The following is a 22,147-nucleotide window of genomic DNA, read 5'->3' on the forward strand; positions in this document are numbered from 1 at the left end:
GCTTCAGCAATGTGCAAATTGTGCATCCTGCCTTCAGTGGCATATTAACAACATCTCAACATATGACAGCAAATATGCAGGAAAGATAGAATTTGTCAAGTGCTTGAGAAGTCTATCTTGTTTTACCCAAGCTCAATTCCATGGTTTTCCAACAAAGTATTTTTGAAGAGACCAAGCTGCTGACAGCACGCACTGTTTTATACTTCCATGTTTCACTAAAGTACCTGCAAATTTGCTCTTAGGTAGTGACATTTCTTGAGGAGGCAGTGAGTGTGTAACTGATGATGGATGTCAATGCCTTTTATCATGATAATTTGTGAGAGCAGTTGTATCATTTACATCACATAAAGTAATGTATAATTTATTCTTTCACAATTATGTTGCGGTTCAAACCCTAAGGTCTTGAAAATATATAATTTGACTATTAACATCTGCCAGCATATTCATATGAAATTTTGTTGTCCACTCTTAAATGTAATCAAAGCCATAGGCCTAAGTTATATGATTAGGAACATTTTCTTTTCTATTTGATTTTTATTTACTTGCAGCTGATTTCATCTGACGTTTTGACTCAAACTGAAGAAAGGGCAGTTCAGCGTTCTCATACTGTCAGTGGAGAGCTTGTGACTGAGACTAAGAGGTACCCTGTTACAACCTTCTTTCTGACCTGTTCTCTCTTCTGACACAGTGGCTTACCTGGATTTGTGAAAGTCATCCAAAAAGCACAAAGCAGAGTCAACTTACTTGGTACATCTTCACTAACACTGCTCTGTGTCACTATGGTAAGGATGCGGAATGTGAGTGTTTCTGGATGTCAGTGTATTCCATAACAAGCACATCTGCGATGTCTGTGACTCAAGGAGTATAGGAAGAGTTTAAAGGGATATAGGCCAAATGCTGGCAAATGGGACTGAATAAATTTAGGACATCTGGTCAGCATGGACTGGTTGGATGGAAAGGTCTGTTTCCATGCTGTACATCTTCTGACTCTGAGTGTCAGTGTGTTAGAGACTGAGCTATAATATCTGTAGGGGAGGGGGAAAGTTGCCTTTGATCGAGGCATCAAGGAGCCCTAGTAAAACCGGAATCAGTGGGAATCAGGAGAAAAACTGTCCCCTAGTTGGAATCATACCTGGCACATTCAAAGGTGGTTGTGATTGTTGGAGATCAGTCATCTCAGCTCCAGGACATCTGAGTGGGAGTTTTTCAGAGTAGTGTCCTAGGCCCAATCATCTTCAGCTACTTCATCAATGACCTTCCCTCCATCTTAAGGTCAGAAATGGGTACATTTGCTGATGATTTTACAATTTTCAGTACCATTCATGACTCTTCAGATACTGAAGCAGTCCATGTTTAAATGGACAATATCTTGCCTTGGCCCTGACAAGAGGTAAGTAATATTCACATCACACAAATGGCAGGCAAATGACCATCTCCAAAAAGACATAATCTAACCACTACCCCTTGATTATCAGGGACAACACCATCACTGAATCCTCCACTGACAACATCCTGAAAGTTACCATTGACCAGAAAATCAACTGGGCTCAGCATATAAGTACAATGGCTTCAAGGGCAGGTCAAGGCTAGGAATACTGCTGTGAGTAACTCACCTCCTGACCCCCCAAAGCCGGTCCATCATCTACAAGGCTAAAGTCAGGAATGTGATAGAATACATCCCACTTGCCTGGAAGAGTGCAGCTCCAACAGCACTCAAGAAGCTTGACACCATCTAGTACAGAGCAGCCCACTTGATTGGCACCACATCTATAGACATCCACTCCCTTCACCACTGACTCTCAGTAGCAGCAGTGTGTACTATCTACAAGATGCACTGCAGAAATTCATCAAAGAACTTAAACAGCATGACACAGGTGGCATGGTGGCTGAGTGGTTAGCTGGGGACCTGGGTTCGATTCCATTTTGAGCGACTGTCTGTGTGGAGCTTGCACATTCTCCCCATATCTGTGTGGGTTTCCTTCAGGTGCTCTGGTTTCCGCCCACAGTTCAATGATGTGCAGGTCAGGTGAATTGGCCATGTTAAATTGCCCATGGTGTTCCGGGATGTGTAGGTTAGGTGAATTAGTCAGAGGTAAATGTAGAGTGATAGGGTAGGCAAATGGATCTGGGTGGGTTAATCTTCGGAAGGTTGGTGTGGAGTTGTATGTCCAAATGGCCTGTTTCCAAACTGTAGGGATTCTATGATTAGCACCTTCCAAACTCAGAACCACTTCCATCTTGAAAGACTAGGGCAGTAGATACATGGGAACACCATCACCTGCAAGTTTCTCTCCTAGCCACTCAAAATCCTGACCTGGAAATATAACCATCATTTCTTCACTGTTGTTGTGTCAAAATCATGGAATTCTCTCCCTAAGCGCATTGAGGGCCAACCCAGAGCAGCAGTTCAAGAAGGCAACTCATCTTCACAAGGGCAACTAGGGACAAGCAATAAATGCTGACAAAGCCAGCATTATCCACATTCCATGAGTAAATTTTAAAAAGCCTCCGGTATTAAGGCTGTCCTTGATCTAGAGCACCTAGACCTCCCCTCCAAAAATTATTCCCCCTGACTTGCCTGAGGCCTGCTTACATCATGATAAGCTTTCGAGCTTTCTGTTTGTGCTAAACAGTACAGTAAGACAGAACTAATATAAGCTGGGTATGTCTGGTTGTGCAGGCAAAGTGCAAAATGATTGGTGAGCTAATGGACATCAGAGGATTGGGATAAATAGGTAGGTTTTGGGCTAAAAAGCTTCAACAGGTGCAGTATTGCAGGGATCAGTGATAGGTCCTGAACTAATTACAGTTCATATCAATGATTTGGATGAGGGGACTGAATGTGTGGTGGCTAAATTTGCTAATAATGCTCACGTAGTCGGGAAACTATGAGAGGCAGAAATTTGGCAGACATGGGTAAATGTGAACCTGTCCATTTTGCTGAACTCAATAGTGCAGATACATTTGGGTGTGCTGGCATATGAATCACATAAAGTCAGTATCCAGGTACAACAAGTGATTATGAAGGCAAATGGAATGTTGTCATTTATTGAAAGGTGAATCCAATATAAAGGTAAAGAAATTTTGGCCTTATTTGAAAAGAAAATCACAATTGTTTTAGAATCGGTTCAGAGAAGTTTGAGACAACTAATTCCGGGGATGAAGGCTGAACAAGTTAGTCCAATACCCATTGGAGTTGAGCAGAATGAGAGTTGATCTAAGTGAACCATATTAATTCTTGAGGGGATTAGACAAGATGGATATTTCCCCTTGTGGGGGTAATGCAAGTAGACTGAGGGTGAGTTTCCCAATTGATTATTGTTTGAAATGACTTACTCCAAATAATCCAGCTCCTAGGTGAGGAGAGATGGACTGGCTAACTTGATTATTCACCCACTTGATTGATTACAAGATTGATTCAAAAAGGATCCCCTCTTTTCTCAATACCTTTCTCTCAGATGTAGATGAACATATGTTTGAAAAGGAGTCAATTTAACCAGTCTACCTTGAATTAACAAGAAGAGTGAGGTTATTAATTACTAAATGAGACTTCACACTGGACTTAGCCAGACAGTCACTGAATTTACATCCGCAGAAATCTTTCTTTAGCTGTCATCATTTCATAGAAAATATATTTTGGCTCTAAAATTTCAAAACCTGTATAGAAATACTTCAGAGTTCTGATCCATCTGTGTAAGCCTAGGATGAATGAAATAAGATCGATTCCTGCTTCATTACAGAAGAGACACACGCACAAACACACATTCCCCCCCCCACACACACACCCCCTACACACCCCCCCACACACACACACGCACCCACACACACACCCCACACACACACCACACAAACACACCCACACACAACACGCACACACACCCCCTCACACATACACAACACATACACACCCACACACACACACCACACACACCCCCACACACACACCACCTACACACACACCTACACACACACACCCACACACATGCACCCACACACACACCACACCCCCACACCCCCACACACAACACCCCCCCCCACACACACAACACCACACACACCCCACATACCCACACACACACACACACACACGCTCCCACACACACCCACACAAACACACCTACACACACACACCCACACCCACACACACCCTCCACCCCCCCCACCCCCCCACACACACACCCACACATGAGGAGGTGGTCAAATTAAGAATATAGGAACAGGGGTAGGCCATTTAGCCCCTCAAGCCTGCTCCAACATTCAATAAGATCATGGCTAATCTTTGGCCATACTCCATATGCCTTGCTTGGCATCATAAGACTTGATATCCTTGTTTAATAAAAATAGTCTTCCTCAGATTTAAATTCACCAACTGATTTAGCATCAACTGCCATTTGAGGAAGAGAGTTCCAAAGCTCCACTAGCCTTTGTGTGTAGAAGTTTTTTCCAACATGTCTTCTGAATGGCATCACCCTAATTCTTAGGCTATGCCCCAGTTCTAGAATCTTCAACCAGTGGAAATAGTTTATCTTTATCTACCCGTCTTTCCCTGTTAATATCCTGAAGATGGAGGAGAAAGTGAGGTCTGCAGATGCTGGAGATCAGAGCTGAAAATGTGTTGCTGGAAAAGCGCAGCAGGTCAGGCAGCATCCAGGGAACAGGAGAATCGACATTTCGGGCATAAGCCCTTCTTCAGGAATGAGGAAAGTTTGTCCAGCAGGAAAGTTTGTCCAGCAACTTTCCTCATTCCTGAAGAAGGGCTTATGCCCGAAACGTCGATTCTCCTGTTCCCTGGATGCTGCCTGACCTGCTGCGCTTTTCCAGCAACACATTTTCAGCTCAATATCCTGAAGATGTCAATTAGATTGCCCCTTAACCTTCTAAATTCTACAGAATGAAGGCTCATTTGTCTCATCTCTCCTAAAAACGTAACCCTGAAGGCTGGGTATCATCTTTGTAAATTTGTGTTGAAATCTATCTTGGCCAAAACATTCTTCGAAAAGTGTGGTGCCCAGAACTGACCACAGTTCAGGTCGTTCTGCTATAATGCACATTTTGGTAGTGCGAATTCGCTGTAACGCAATTGATGAATTGTGGACACTATTTCTAAAGCACAAACTTTTAAAACATGTGTTGGCTGTAATGTGATTACATTGGCAATACTTTAAGTGCTGCTTCTAAAGCACGATGTTTCCAAAACACATGGTTGCACAACAAAACAACCATCATATTAGAGAAGAACTACCTGTACACCAGAGAATGTCTTTCCGGGTTTTTGCAGTGCAGTCAGAGACTTTGCCTGGTCTTATGTTCTATGATTGATTCTCATTCTTTGCAAAGAACATATCTGTCCTGACAAACCCCATATGTTTTTCATGTCGCCTCCAGCAATGGCCCAGGCATGCCTCTTCCTCTCAGCCATTGAAACACAGGATTCCTTTCCTCACCTTTCACCACAACATCACCCTTTATTTCCTTATGAGAGCTCCCAGCAGTCCCTCCCCCACTTTGGTGTCTAGTTTTCTGTCATCCTCTCCAAAGCAATTCTTTCTAGTTGATTGGAGAAGACAAGGGAAAGGTTTCATCTGGAAACCACCATTCAGTCTGAACTAAGGGTGTCTTCATGGAACACAGTAGGATTCTTGCTCCTTCGCTCAGACTGTGTGAATTCAAACTCCTATTCCTGCTATTTTTTCATGAACCTCTCTTTCTTCCTCCTTGACCTTTCCTCCCTTTCCCATTTGTCTCCCTTTTCTGTTCCTGTCTTTGTCTTTCCTTTACTTTTTTTGAAATTCCAATTTCATCTGCTATAATTTAAACTCTGCCTCCAATATATCATTTTCATCATCCTTAAATTCCACCCGAGAACCACTGACCACCCTTCCAAAATTTGAAGTTCCTGTCTGTGGAGGAACATTTTGAGGAACACACACACACACATACACACACAGACACACACACACTGTTGCAGTAACTTTTAAACACCTGTTTTCGTATATTCCTAGAGGATAGAATAGCCATGTCTAACAGAGATGGCTTTCCACTGAGATAAGAAACTCTCAAACCCTTGTTATCTCTTCTTGATAAGCCTCTCTCTATTTGACGTCTCCCTAACATTTTTCAGATGCAACATTTCATGGACTTCAGGACTTTGTCAAACAGTCACTAAATTTACATCCATTGGTTATTTTCCCCATTTCATAGCAGTCCTCTTTAAAACAATTCCACATATTTTGGACTGAAATTAAAAGAAAATATTTGAAAACACTTTGAGGTCCTGATCCATTGTCATAACAGGGGCTTAAAACTAATAGACACTTTCTGAGAATATGAGGACCACCCCCCCCCCAAACCCCCACCCCACACCCCCTCCATCCCACAAGCCAGAAATTAGATTTTCTTTCTCTCAAAGTGTCATTTGAAAATCTGATGGTAAAAGAGGCTGAGTCTTTAAATTTATTCAAGGCCGAGTTTGATAAATGTTTCGATAAACAAGGTCAGGAGCTGCAGACTGCAAGTAGAACTGAGACTTCAACCAGATCACTCATAGTGATATGGAATGATGGGACAGGCTTGAAGGGCCATATGGCCCACTCCTAGTCCTGTTCCTTTGTTCCTACATCCTGTGCCACTTCCGCTGGACTCTTGCCAAGTCCTCCATGCAGGTGATTCTTGAGTTCATTACTTTAATCACATACTGACATACTTATAATGTCAATTAGCTCATTTCTGAGCCAAATTCCATTTGCAAAAAATAAACTCTAATTTCTCTAGACAGGCATTACAATCAGGTCTTGGATTCTGTGAATAAATCTGATTTCTGTAAGATACATTTTCCTCAACAATTGTACATTTCATATTGAATGTTTTGACAATTGCGATATTTGATGGTCCACATAGCAGATTGGCTGTAACTGGCTGCTGGTTTTCTGTTCTTCCAATTAAATGGCATTCTCATTGCTGTGTGTCTTACCATTTTATTAACACATTGTTAATCACAGTGAACAGAGGCACTTCTTTTGAGTTTTCAAATTAAAGAGGTAAAGACAATCCTTGAGCATGGTATGTTCTTCCAAATTAATATCCATCTCTCCCATAATTCTGTTTGAAAATCTCCAATCAATTTTTCACCCTGATGCACCAAGCCTCTGATCCTCTTAGCCATTCTATTGCTCTGATGAATTCAACTAGTCAGTTTTCCTCAAACATGTATATTTCTCTCTCAGCTTTACGAGACAGCCACTCACATGATTCTAAACAAACCCATCCAATTGCAGCCAAAGCATTTTCAGAATGACTTACACTTCACTCTACATTGTTAACTCCAGAGTCCCACAAGGGTCTAGTCTCTTCATTACCCTCACCTTTTCCTCATACATAGTGTATGGTTTGGCAACATCATCCAATGATATAGAATAACCTTTGATCTATATGCTGAGGGCATACAGTTCACAACCTATCCTGATCCCTCCACTTGCTCTGCGTAGATGCTGCAATGGAACCTTAGGCATCAGTTATGTAAGGGTGGCTCATCACTATGGAAGCTCAGACAGCTTTTATGCAAGCTCAGATTGCTATCAACATGGCTGCATGGGGGATAGAAGGTGTCACAGCAAACTGGCAAATTATTCTCCAAAAATCAATACTGAACTTCACCATCATTAAGGATAGGGATGCTCATGGAATTCCTTCTCCCATTCGTTGTTTAACTATCCCTTACTATTGAAGGCTGATGTGTCAGGATTGCAGAATTTTGACTTGATTTTAGATTGTAGCAATACAGCAAATAACTTGTGTTGTTTAGGATGCATTTACTCATGTGTTACATTTTCACTTTTGGGCATGTCTGAAATTGCATTCTTCACTGCTAATTTATCCAGGATTGATCTTCAGGCTTGATAGTCATGGTATTGCGAGGGATATACTAGATCAAGAGATGGCGTTATGTTGAATATAAGTTTGCACACACCTCATGAGTATCCACATTTGTGCCACTAGATCAGTTCTGAATCTATCCCATTCAACAATACGTGCGTGTCATGCAACATACTGGAGGAAGTCCACAATGTGAAGAGAGGACTTTGTCTCCAGAAATTTGAATTGGTTATAATTATTAGTATTTTCATGGTTTAGTGCATTTTCATCAATGAATCCCTCTCTATCAACATGCTCAATAGCAGCAGTGTGTACTATCTACAAGATACACTTGGGAAATTTAGCATAGATCCTTTCTAAACCCACAATCACTTCCATCTAGAAGGATAAGGGCAGCAGATATATGGCAACACCATCACCTGCACGTTACCCTCCAAGCCATTCACCATCTGACATATCACTGTTCCTTCACTATCACTGGGTCAAAATCCAGGAATTCCCTCCCTAAGGGCATTGTGGGTCAACCCACAGTATATAGACAACAGTGGTTCAAGAAGGCAGCCCACCATCACCTTCGCAAAGGCAACTGTAGATAGGCAATAAATGCTATCCAGCCAGTGACATCCACATCCCATGAGAGAACAAAGTTAATCTGCCCTGGAATGACCATATAAACACAGTGGCTACAAGAGCAGGTCAGAGGCAAGGAATCCTGCCCTGAGTAACTTACTTTTTGATTCCACAAAACCTGTCCACCATCCACAAGAGGCAAGTTGGGAGTGTGATGGAATACTTCCCATTTGCCTGAATGGGTGCAACTCCAAAACACTCGAGAAGCTTGACAGCATCCAGGACAAAGCAGCCAACTTGATACTCACCTCATCCATAAACATTCACTTCCTCCACCACCAGCGGTCAGGAGCAGCAGCATACACCAGCTATAAGATGCGCTGCAGAAATTCACCTGAAATAGCTTCCTTGGATGGCCATGACTCGTTTATCTCACCTTAGAATTTTTCCTCCTTTCTGGGATGTATTTACCGGCTGAGTGGAGAAAATCATTCTTCATTCTTCTTCTTACATTGTTGGGTACTCCTACAGATGCTGAGCCCACACTGGCCTGGTCTCTGCAATGTCCAGGTAAATTTCACGCACTATGCAGCTCACCTCCAAAATGCAGGGCTTGAGTAGGTTCACAACAGCATTTTAAAGATGGCAGTACTGCCAGGGATCCTGGCAGGAATAAGACTCTGGATATGGCAATGAGGAGAATCAGGTTAGCATCAGGTAAGAGTGGTGTCATAAGGATTGTAGTAATCAATAAGAAACATTTGGAATGATAGTACGAGAAACCTCGCTTGGCTTGCGTGGAGAAATTCTTCGTAAACTCAATGAGAATGTCACTGACACTTTGGTAAGATTCAGCCCCAGGCCTTAACTTATTGTTTTTATTCTTCATGTTCTACTTTATAAAATCTATGGACTTGAAAGCTGAAGACAGTACCGAGAGAATGCTGTATTATTGTCAGTGTGTCTGCCTAAACATATGTGTATGAATGATTTCATAGCTATAGTGAATGAAGAGCAGACAGCACTCTTGGTGTTCTGGCTAACATTACTCATTTGCTGCTTGTGTGATCACACTGTGTACAAATTAATCACCACATTTGCCAGCAGAGCAACAGTGATTGTACTTCAAAAGAGTCTGCGAGGTCAATGTGAATCTGCAAGAAAAGTGAAAATTGGAAACAAAATTAATTAAGGTTTCCAATTGAGAGTGAGAACAGTGCCCAATATAATCCTCAATGCACCTTGACTATTTTTGACTCTTTTCTTTCCTCCCTTGCTAATTTCTGACTTTTCACTTCCCTAACTTGCCAGTCTCTGCCGATTGGCTATCAACTAATATTCATTATGAGCCCAGTGACTCCGACAGCTAGGTTGATGGTATTTCCCCACATGCTACACCGGTTAGGAATCCTCTCTATTCCACCAGTTCCTCCATCTTTGTCACATCTGTTCCACAACAGTGCGTCTGAGATTTCCTTTCTTATCCTCAATGGAAAATGATGTTCCCCACCCCCACCCACCTTTCATTCTGTTTGGCAGGGCCCCTGACTATGTTGGCCATATTTTCTACACTTTTGCTCTTAGCCTTTCTCAGCTGCCAAAACTGTTGAATAAGCTAACAGCACTGGAAGAGTTAATGCAGAAGACTGCATTAAACCCCTCCTAATCTGGTGACATCATAAGGACTTCTGTGCATAAAGAAAGAATAGCTCAGATTCTCAAAAAAGACGGACTTACCACCTACATCGCCCAGTAGTCTCAGTGGCAATGGTCTGAATCTAACGTTTTATTTGGTTTGGTGTGAGTTGTGTTGAGTTTATTTTTGCCGGGATCTTTGCTGTTAGGTCTAGTGAGATTTCTCATTGTATTTGACCAAATTTGCCTCATTAACTATGAAGGGCTTTTGTCCAAAATGTCAATTTTCCTGCTCCTCAGATGCTGCCTGACCTGCTGTGCTTTTCCAGCACCACACATTTGACTCTAACCTCCAGCATCTGCAGTCCTCATTTTCGCCTCATTAACTACGTACCCTGGTCCTGTGGCATCCCTCTTGTCAAATTCTAGCCCCCAAGTCACAACACTGTTTCCAAATAACTTGCCTCTCACCAGCAACCCGTGCACCGGGCCATTTTTAAAAGTCCGTTGTACACCCAGACAAGCACAGTTAATCTGGAGTTGCCCTGTGTATTTCCTAACATTTGCCTCAGACAGCGCAGACAGGGAGATAATGCACGTAATGACCTGGAGGTCCTGGTGGACAGGTTGGTGGAGGCATGCAATGTCCTCTTTCTCCAGGACCAGCCGTGAAGGCCTCATCAGTCCGTGCCTGGTCAGAGGTTAGCATCCTGGTCAGTGCTGTCTTAACCAACTGGAGGAATGTCCAGAAATGTAGGATAGAAGGTCCACTCTATCATTACAGGTATCACATTCTTATCTCTGATTGACTGTGTCTATGCATGCTGGAAAAGCACAGCTGGTCAGGCGGCATTCAAGGAGCAGGAGAGTCGACGTTTCGGACATAAGCCCTTCATCATGAATGACCGGATGAAGGCCATATGCCCAAAACATCAATTCTCCTGCTCTTCAGATGCTGCTTGACTGGCTGTGCTTTTCCAGCACCACACTCTTCGACTCTGATCTCCAGCATCGGCAGTCTTCCCTTTCTCCTGACTGTGTCCATGCTCCTGGACTGATATCAGAGGCTGCCCTTGACTTATTATTCAGGCCCCCCTGTCAAAAGGCTGTTTCCCTTGACTTAATTGAGGATGATTGACAAACATGTTAGGCTTCCATGCCTTTGTTCCTGTGTGAAATGACGAGACAATACAGCAGTACCCATGATCCTAGTATTGCAAACTGAAGGGGTGAAGTGCAAAAAGACAAGACAAGACAATGCAAGGGATGCAGTTGGACATCTAGATAGGTCCAGAGGGTGTGAGTGCAATGACAAAGAGCAAAATGCATAGAGATGCAGCCTGGCCCAGCCCATGAGCTGGGTGTGCATCCCTGAGTACACAGTCTCCTTGCTGCAGCCCAAGGTACCACGTTGAAGTACAGAAGCATCCTGTAAGTAGAATAGAGATGCATGAAGAGGGTTTTTAGAGGTTGGCACATGTTGGATGCCAATGTCCAAGAATTCATGATGTGAGTTGCTAGTGCCCATGGAGCATATCCTGAGATGTTGGTGTCTGGTATCCAACATGTAGGTCCTTCAGAGCAAGCAGTGAGCTGAAGTACCCGCCCTCACGTCCACGTCGCAAATTCTCAACATCTAGTTTGTTTGGCGTGTCTGGTGAGACAGGCAACTGATCATTACTGAGGCAACTTTGGCCATTAATAAGGCATTTAACAAATTCCAATTCCCCTTAATTGGCAACTCATCACCTGCCTTGTGAGAAACTTGCCTCACCACTTGGCAAATGTGTAAAAAATGCAGTGAGATGCTGCTATTGGCAAAAAAGACCTCACTGGAAATCTCATCTGATCCTGCTCTGAAATTCACCATAGCACATGTTGTTCAGGGACCCTATAAGATTCATGTATCTTGTACCTGATTGCTATCATGCAACAAAATAGGTCTTGTTTAAACCAAGAGCCTTTTCTTGTTAGACAACCTCATAGCTTTCCTTTCCCACACTAGACAAAAAAGGCCTTATGAAGCCCAACCTAGAAGGAGATTGCTGGCATTAAATCTACTTTATGATGGCCATAAGTCCAGCTAGCTCATACCATGTGATGCCAGAAGTGCCTGTGGAAAATTTAATTTAGAGACATCATTATAAAATTGCAGGAAGCAGTGTGGATTGAAATTTGATTGTAGCAAACCCAGAAGAACCTCCTAGTTACAGCTTTAAGAGTGACTTGGGCAGATAGCCAGCAGCAGAAGCAGCTTACAGCAGACTAACCCACTGCCACAGTCAACTAGTGAGAATCCACAGTTAGTACTAATAGCAATACAGACCTAATAAGAGAAGCAAAGAAGCAAGTATGAGGCAAAAAGCTCCATCGAGTGGGAAAACTGGTCACATTGCGCAGTTACAGATTACATCAGGTGCCAATGAACTGTAGGAATGGTGCCAGGTTAATGATCAGCTAGAGAGTGAATAGACATCCATAGGCAAAGTTGAAATCCTTGTTGGGCAAGGAAAAAGCTTCGAAAAAAGCAAAAAAATGCACATTTACAAGCTGAGAGGCAAATTAGTTCATCTCCAGTGCTTTGGAACTTAGTTTAAGTTACATCTATAGCCCTTGACTTCCTCTATTGTAACCATGCCTCATGATGACTGCTCATGAAAAAATCTTGGCAAATAAATGTCAGTCATCATTAACTGGTATATTCTCCATGGCAACACCTCTACCAATCAGAGTCCACATGCCCATCAATCAGCACTCTCCTCTCACAACTGTTATTTTCCCTTTACATTGATACTTCTTATGAATTGACCTGATGAGTGCAAGATGAAAAACTTTGACAATGTATCAACAATACTTAAGTTCTGTATGACCAAATGACTAGTCTTCACTGTATTGTAATCCACAATCTCTTAATCAGAAATAATTTCATAAACGTCCAGTGTTTTGCAAAACAAAATATCTTCATAAAGTCACAGAGTTAGGGAATCATGCAGCACAGATACAGACCCTCGGCCCATCATGTCTACATCAACCAACAAATGCCAAACTACATTTACCTGCTCTTAATCCAAAACTTACCCTGGCATTTTAAGTGCTGCTTCTTAAATGTTGCAAGTGTACTTGCCTCCTCCACCACCCTCTTAGAAAGCAGCTAATAAGATTGTCGGATTTTCCAAATTTCTTGTGCCCATTGTAACTTTACAGCAATCTTTATCCAACTCAAAACAAAATCAATTCCTCTTCCAATCAAATCAAAATTTAAATTTGACTTGATTGTTACTCCCTGCCTACATAATCAAAGCCTTCTTCTGTTCAGTTCACAGTACCCGACTCCCTTCTCTCAATGCAATTCCAGGCTTTCCTTTCTCTTTACTCAATGAAATTCTAATTCAAATTTTAACAATTACCCTCCTTTCGCCATCTTTCAGGTTCAAACTGTTTTTCATTTCTTTCTCTTTCACTTTGCATTTAGGTTCAAGATTTTGCTTTTCTGTTTCTATTTCAAACAGCTTCATTTGCAAACGAAGCCCAGCGAACCTAATCTGTGCTTTACCTCAAGGTTCAAATGTTGAGCCAATTATTCAAACATTTCCATTTTTGTAGAGTTGACCTTTTACTATATTTCCAACTTTTCTGCTATTGCTTTTAAATGAATCTTTGTTATCTGCAGCAAGTCCTCAAAAAACAAATATTGCCTTTGTAAGAAAAGCTTTAATAACAGCGATTCAATAAATATGGTACTGTAATCTCAGTTGCTATAATATTGGGCAAGTCAGATCCCAGAAAGGAATCACCTAAATTAGTTTTTTTAAAACATGAACACTTTCAGAAGATGCTGCCAGTTCAATTTTAACACAGAGAATAAAATGTTTATTAAACAAGAAAAACATGAACTACATTACACTAGATAAAATTAAAGGTTGAAAGATTTAATTTCAAACATCAGAAAAGGATTTAAATTCACACTATTCCCTTTTTTCCAGCAATATTATTGCAACCAATCTAACCTCAGTCAAGATTTAACCCTATCTCCACACAAAGGCTCCTGAGACTCAGACTGGAACAACCACAAATGGTTTCCTTCCAGCAAATTTATGTTCATTCACCAGATACTTCATGCCTTCATCTGGTATCTGCCCTAAGACATCTAAAACAAACTGCAAACTAAACTCATTATTTCTTTAATTTCAGAGCAACTACACAAGTTACTTAAACCCAGTGTGCAGCAATCCATCATTTTGTGACATATACCACATAATTGACTTTCTAGACATATCTGAACTCAGATTTCTCCAGTTTCCTCATTTCCCCTCCCCCCACCTTGTCTCAGTCAAATCCCTCGAACTCAGCACCGCCTTCCTAACCTGCAATCTTCTCCCTGACCTCTCCGCCCCCACCCCACTCCGGCCTATCATCCTCACCTTGACCTCCTTCCACCTATTGCATTTCCAACGCCCCTCCCCCAAGTCCCACCTCCCTACCTTTTATCTTAGCCTGCTGGACACACTTTCCTCATTCCTGAAGAAGGGCTTATGCCCGAAACGTCGATTCCCGTATTCAGAGGTAACCTTCTTCGCTGTGCACTACACCTCCAATTTTGGCATCATCTGCAAACTTACTAACTATACCTCCTATGTCATATCCAAATCATTTATATAAATGACAAAAAGAAGTGGACCCAGCACCGATCCTTGTGACACTCCACTGGTCACAGGCCTCCAGTCTGAAAAACAACCCTGCATCACCACCTTCTGTCTTCCACCTTTGAGCCAGTTCTGTATCCGAATGGCTAGTTCTCTCTGTATTTCATGAGATCTAATTTTGCTAACCAGTCTCCCATGGGGAACTTTGTTGAATACTGTACTGAAGTCCATATAGATCACATCCACCACTCTGCCCTTATCAATCCTCTTTATTACTTTTTCAAAAAACTTGTGAGACATGATTTCCCATGCACAAAGCCATGTTGACTATCCCTAATCAGTCCTTGCCTTTCCAAATACGTGTAAATCCTGTCCCTCAGGATTCCCTCCAACAGCTTGCCCACCACCGGCGTCAGGCTCACAGGTCTACAGTTCCCTACCTTGTCCTTACCATCCTTCTTAAACAGTGGCACCATGTTAGCCAACCTCCAGTCTTCTGGTGTTATGTGTTTTTAACTTTGTCCGCCCTAGTCCAAAACTGGCACCTCCAAGTCATATAAAATTATGAGAAGCATTGACAGGTTAAACAGGACAAAACTTTTCCCCCGATGGAGGGATCAATGACCTGCGGGCATGAAGTTAAGGCAAGGGCAGAATGTTTCGAGGAGATGTGAGGAGTATGTTCCTCAGCACTGTGCAGTGCAAGTCTGGAACTCACTGCCTGTAATAGTGGTACAGCCAGAAACCCTCATAACATTTAAGAAGAATTGAGATGTATACTTGCAATGCCAAAGCACATAAGGCTATGGGCCAAGTTATGGAGAATAATATTTGAATAGTTTTGTCGTTTTTTTGTGACTGGCACAGACTCAGTGGGCTAAAGGGCCTTTTTCTATGCTGTAGATCTCTATGACGCTATACTTCCCCTCACAAATTTGGACTTCATTCTGAATGCGAGCTTCGACTATTTCTGCATTATGGACAATAGACTCAGCAGATTCTCTGCTTCAAGTTCATGCCTGGTTGCTTTTATCTCTCACTCTCTACATCTGAAATGACTGCAGACCACACAAGGCAAAATCTACCAACTGCTGTTTGCCTATTCTTAGGTTACATGAAAACCCAATCTCACAAAATGGCTCCCTCCACCTTCTTCTCTGAGGCTCTGTATCCAGACAGAAACGCTAATTCATCTTTTTGATTTCAACTACCTTTTATCTTAGAATTAAACAGTTAATGCAGGAGTAAAATTGCTAACAACTTGATCCCTATAACATTTTTTTGGGACTTTGATACACTCAGTATCACTCATGGTCTACTCAAAGACACTGATCATTTCCTCCAAACATAAAACCCTTCACATTCCTGTCAGTAAAACAATCTGAATGTTCCTTTGATCCCTAACCATCAAACCAGGTTTACAGTCAGGCAGAAGGCAAAACAGATTAAATTTAAAGAAACAGTCCTAAAACATAATAATATTAATAACACATGATCGACATACATAATTTGCATCTAACTGTTTGTCAGTAGTGGGCATTAATTGGTGATTCACTCGAATTCTTATAAATAGGCACAGACTAAAACCGTGGTTATTGGGATAGGAGTTGGATGCTAGTAATATTGTACATTGTATCATGCAGAAAGAGGCCATTCAGCCCATCAAGCCTGAGCCACCCTCCAAAGCACTGGAATCTATAGCATTATACCTCAGGAGCCTTCCCAAACCCACTGTCAATCGAGGCACTTAAGTAGGTAGTTAATTAACATTACCATGCTTTACCCCTACCTAAATGCATATCCCAATCCCTGTAACCCCACTTTGAGCATGGCCAATCCAGCTAATCAGCACATCTTTAGACAGTAGGAGGGAACTGGAGCTCCTTGAGAAACCCACGCAGACATGACTCCACACAGTCCACCACCAAAGGCTGGAATCAAACCTAGGTCCCTGGCACTGTGAGGCAGCAGTGCTAACCACTGTAACATTGTTCGACCCCATCAGTATATATATCTGTAAGTAAAAAGAAGATTAAGTAGAGATTGGCTCCACATCTGTCCTTCCCTAAATGGAACATAACTTGTCTGCAGAAGATGGTTTCACAAGGATAACCATTGGAAGCTGAGAAAAACAGAAGTAGACAACTAAAATACTAGCAGACACTGTGAAAAATGATCGAAATCAAGAGAACATTGGAGTCTGATTCCCCTCCAATATGCTCAGATTTTGAAGCATATGACCAATAGAAAAATAAAGTGGATAATGGATGCAAGTTACCAAAGATGTAACTGGCCATGGCCTCGGTGTTGATGCATCCAACAAATAGTAATGTTAGAGATAAAGTATTTCCTGATCCTGACTGTGTAACAGTGATGAATATTTGAACAGTGCTTGGATACGTTTATTGATTGATCTTCCCCACTTGAAACTGGGAGAAAGCAAATCTCAAATTAAATGAGTGGATTCAAGTCATTAATTGTCGTATTTCTTGCAAAAATAAATCATGGTGCAAAGAAATTGTTAGAGCTCCTAGAGTTAGGGTATTTCCAAAGTTGTATTTTGAGTAGAAGATGGAACTTTCTGATTTAACTTACTTTTGAAAGTTTGGTAAATATGTTGAGTGATGTTCGTGCAGTTTTGCGGATTCTCACACATTAGACAGAGAGTCAGCAAGCACCTCACATTCCCTACTTTCAGAAATTTAATCAAATCAAGTACTACTCAGGCATTTAATTGGAAGCAGAGGACCTGCTTTTGGGATCAAGAACCTGGGGTCGGAAACGACAACCTCATAATCTTCCGGCTAATCGGAGATTGGAAGTCATGTGTTGTAAGACAGCATCTCTCAGTTGGGAATGGCTCCTTCTGAGAATGCACTCATTAACTCATGTTTGCTGAATGATCTAAACTATAGGTGAGTGCTGGAAGGTAGAGGTATGAAGGGTGATGATCACTAATTACCTCTTACGTGTCTCGATTGACAGTGGGTTTGGGAAGGCTTCTGAGATGTATTGCTACAACCTCCAGTCCACACAGGCAGTATACCTTTAAGATAATCACATAACATTATGAAATGGGATGGTACAAAGTTACCTGTCTCACCTTCAGGGTAGCCCTGTGCGTAATGAGTTAGTGTAGTCAGTCAGCCATGTGTGCCATATACAGTGCATCAGTCAACACAGAACCCAGCCTATGTGTGTAAGTATGAGATATTGTAGCCTTGTATATAGTTGGTGTTGTAAATAAACATCAGGTACCTGTGGTATATTTCATGGAGAATACCATAAAGCAACATTATGATCGCAGTATGTGAACATGTGTCCTTGGGTCTAACTACTCACTGAAATGGAGTCGCCCCCCTGCTTTTTGCCCTGACAGAGGGTTCGCTGCTGCCTTGAAGAATCCCAGCCTTGGTTTTGATACCTTGGGTCATCCAGTTCCAATCTAATTCCTGTATGACCCAAGGATTAAAGTAAGGATTTGAAATGATTTGTGTTGATCAGTTTGAGAAATTGTGATGCATCCTGCATTTTTCCTATGAATCAGTCTCTCACAGGTGGGGAAGTGTGAAAATAGACCTAACCAGGGACAGTAACTATTGTTAATATAAAGAGGGTGAAAGAAAAAAAAAACAAGTGGCTTTGCTTCATCAGAAGCCTTTTCTTTTCACAAGGTCTGTTTGCTTTATGATTTGTTGTATGTGGCAGGCTGGCAAGGATTGAAAATAGAGAAAGGAATTGTCTCTTTTCACACAATTAACAAGCTTTCACTCCCAGGAGCATTTCATTAGAACACTGAATTAGAAAAAAAAGCACAGAATGCAAAAAAGAAGCGTAGGCGTTCGGTGGGATCTAACAGCCAAGGACAGGCTTTGTTTAGCCTGGGTTATATCTTAGATTAGAATCATTTATATTTATGCAAATTCTTCTTCACAGATTGGTTTCCATTAATTTAATTTACATCCATTTTGTTAAGGAAAGAATGAAATGTGAAAGGTGGCCAGCAGCTGTTAACTGGCCTCTCCACAAACCCCGCAAACGGAACAATGTTTAGATGAGTCAGTTTTCTCCCCTCACTACTTATGAAGGAGCTGGGTCGTGCTGGGTTTTACATCCATGGATGCAAGCAGCTGTCCTCCAGTACTTCACCCAAGTAGACTTTCATTACGAGTGTGCCTTTGTGAGGAACATTGACATGTTTTCAACAGGGGATTGGGAAATTTTTTTTTCGCATTCACTGGCTAGGTCAGCGTTTATTGCCCATCCCTAATTGCCCAGAGAGCAGTTGAAAGTCAACCACGTGGCTGTGGAGTCACATGTAGGCCAGACCAGCTAAGAACGGCAACTTCCTTCCCAGAGGACATTAGTGAACCAATGGTTGTCTTCAGATTTTTAATCCCAGTTTGCATATCGAAATCATATTCCACCATCTGCCACGCAGCATTTGAATGTAGGTATCCAAAACATTACCTGGGTCTCAGGGTTTATAATTTAGTGATATTACCAATAGGTCCTTGCCAACACTGGTTCTCACCCAACAGTCACACAGAAACATATGGAATTGGAGCAGTAAACAGCTTGGGTTCTGAGATCGATTCAGCTGCCCACTCACCCGCTGCCCCAGTTGGTGGCCTGGTTGAGACCAGTGAACACAGCTCAGATTGAACGCGGAGCCTGGAATCTTCTGGACCAAATGATATAGTTATTACTGAGTGTAGACTCAGTCTGCTAAATTGCAGTGGATTTTATTTAGAGGTATAAACTGAATTCAAAAAATGCTGCTTTATGAACCTTTCGGCTTTGTTAGCAAAATAGATTATTTTAAGTAATAGGATAGGCACCTTTTTTAACTTCACACAGGATAGATTTCTGAATCTGGGGCTGAAGTCTGTACTGATTGGTATTAATATAAAAGTGAAATATTGCTGACTCTGGAAATATTCAACAAGCCTGGCATTATCTGTGGAGAGAAGAACAGAGTTAACATTTCAGATTGGTCAGAATTGGGTAAAATTAGGAATGTAATTGGTCTTGAGCAAGTGGGATAGAGGTTGGGAAAAGCACCCAAGAAAAACGTCTTTGAAAGAGTGGAGGGCAGGAAAAATTAAATTATAAGAAGATCCATGATGCTAATCCAAAGAGAATGGTGATTGAACAAGTAAAAAAACAAACAATTAGCCAGCATCTATTCTAGTAAAGTGCTGAGAAAATCTCAATGAAATCATGCTCAGTCAGCATGGCGTTTTGGAAGGGAATATCATGTTTGACTAAAATCTTAAGAGTTCTTTGAAAGAGTAACAAGTGATGTGGATAAAGAAGAGCCTGTACAGTCATGCATTTGGATTTCAAAAGGCATCTGGCAAAGTGCCGCATGAAAGATTACCATACAAAATAAAGTTAAAAATCACACAACACCAGGTTATAGTCCAACAGGTTTACTTGGAAGCACTAGCTTTTGGAGTGCTGCTCCTTCATCAGGTGGGGAGAGGGTGAGAGGGAAGCCCCCGGAGTGAAAATGGGAGAGGACCCAAAAGCAGGAAAGGGGAAGGAGAGGGAGAAGGAGACCCCAGGATCCAAGAGGCCTTTTCCCCCTCTGTCTCACTTCTCCATCCCCAGGCTCTCTTCACCTCACCTTCTCCTCTAGGTCTCTCCCGGATCCCGGCCACTCCCCCAAAATCTGTGCACGTGCAATTTAAATCAGCACATACCACGCAAGTATCAGTATCAACAAACGCGGCCTTAGTTTTAGGGAGTAAACAAAAGACTTTCTAAGTAGTACAGGAGAAAGGCTAGAACCTAAAAACAACATAAAGTAAGCAATATGCTTCTGAAAAAATAATAAATACGTGTTTCAATCATAATAAGACTCTTTTCTAAAGTAAATTGCTGGAAGTTAAAAGGGACACCACTTGCAGCAGGTGGAATGTCTAAGTAATCCTCAATAAAGTGTCTCAGGAAAATCAATGAGCATTAAGATTGTAACAGTAGTACAAATGGACCACATTGCTTTACAGTCTATTAGGCACAGAGAGACAATTCAGGACAATCAAGAAAATATTACCAAATTATTGATAGAAAGCATCAGACCACTGGAGGTTCTGACTGTTTCAAAGTAAGAGGTATTTTCTTATTCATGTATTCAAGGAGTCAAACTAACAAAGATATTCAGAGACACTGGAGCAAGCACTTCGATTTTTCTGGTGAGATAGAGAGGAATGTATAAGAGTTGGGGGAGTTGTGTTACTGCTTAGAGAGAATATAATAGCTGGACTGAGGGAGGACACTTTGGAGGGCCCATCCAGTGAGGCCAGATGGGTGGAGCTCAGAGACAAGAAGAGTGCAATCAGTTTTGATGAGATTGTATTACAGGCCTCCAAACAGCTAGTGAATGCTAAAAGAACAAATATGTGGATAGATTATGAAAATATCTATAAAAACAACAGGGTTGTTTAACTTCTCCTATTCTGACGAGGAATTGTTTAGTGCCTGTATGGGAGGGAATTTGTTAGATACATCCAGGAGGGTTTTTTGAAGCAACATATGAATAGTCCAACGAGGGGAGGGTCCATACCGGACCTGGTATTGGGGAATGAGCAAGGCCACATGATCAAAATTTCAGTGGGGGAACATTTTGGGAATAGTGACCATAATTCCATTACTTTTGTGTTAGATATGTACAAGGATAAGGGTCGTCCTCAGGTGAAAGCACTTGAGTGGGGGAAAACTAACTATCACAATATTAGGCAGGAACTGGGGAATGAAGGCTGGGGATAACTGTTCGAGGGTAAATCCACCTCTGTCATGTGGGAATTTTTAAACTGCCAGTTGATTAGAGTTCAGAACCAACATGCTCCTGTGAAAATGAAGGATAAGGCTGGCAAGATTTGGGAACTTTGGATGATAAGAAATTGTGAGATTAGTCAAAAAGAAAAAGGAGGCATATGTAAGGTTTAGGAAACTGAAGACAGACAGAGCCTTTGAAGAATACAAAGAAAGCCAGAAAGGACTCAAATGAGAATCAGGACAGCTAAAAGGGGTCATGAAATGTCCTTGGCAAACAGGTTTAAGGAAAATCCAAAGTTGTTTTCTAAATGTATAAGGAGCAAGCAAGTAGTTAGGAAAGGTAGGTCCACTCAAGGAGAAATGAGGGAATTTACACGTGGGCTCAGAGTAAATAGGTGAGGTTTTTAACTTTGCATCAATATTCATAAAGAAGAAGGGTGTGGAGAGGGATATGTTGATTTTCTAGGGCATGTCAATATAAAAAAAAGGTTTTAGTTGTTTTGAAAAGTATTAAGGTAGACAAGTACCAGGACCTGATGGAATCTATCCCAGAATGCTGAGGGAGGCAAGGGAGGAAAATGCTGGGGCCTTGTACAAAATCTTTGTATCCTCTTTAGTCACAGGAGAGGTCCCTGAGGACTGGA

The 22,147-nt window shown here is 41.7% G+C and overlaps 1 protein-coding gene across 2 annotated transcripts in view; it reads left to right on the forward strand.

Moving 5' to 3' along the window:
• The window catches only part of ptpn5 (protein tyrosine phosphatase non-receptor type 5), a 127,771-nt gene that overhangs the window by 15,631 nt on the left and 89,993 nt on the right, over nucleotides 1-22,147 (forward strand). The window contains exon 1 of one of the 2 annotated variants that reach the window (XM_087996703.1): nucleotides 663-782. The exons of the other annotated variant lie outside the window; for it this stretch is intronic. The gene's annotated coding sequence lies outside the window, so the exon portion shown is untranslated. Of the gene's footprint in view, nucleotides 1-662; nucleotides 783-22,147 lie in introns of those variants that run through there. 2 annotated transcript variants of the gene reach the window in all.

The sequence above is a fragment of the Chiloscyllium plagiosum genome, unplaced genomic scaffold (genome assembly GCF_037043375.1).
Source record: "Chiloscyllium plagiosum isolate Xiang-an unplaced genomic scaffold, Cpla_swu_hap1 HiC_scaffold_18, whole genome shotgun sequence".
In the NCBI taxonomy this organism is placed as follows: domain Eukaryota; kingdom Metazoa; phylum Chordata; class Chondrichthyes; order Orectolobiformes; family Hemiscylliidae; genus Chiloscyllium; species Chiloscyllium plagiosum.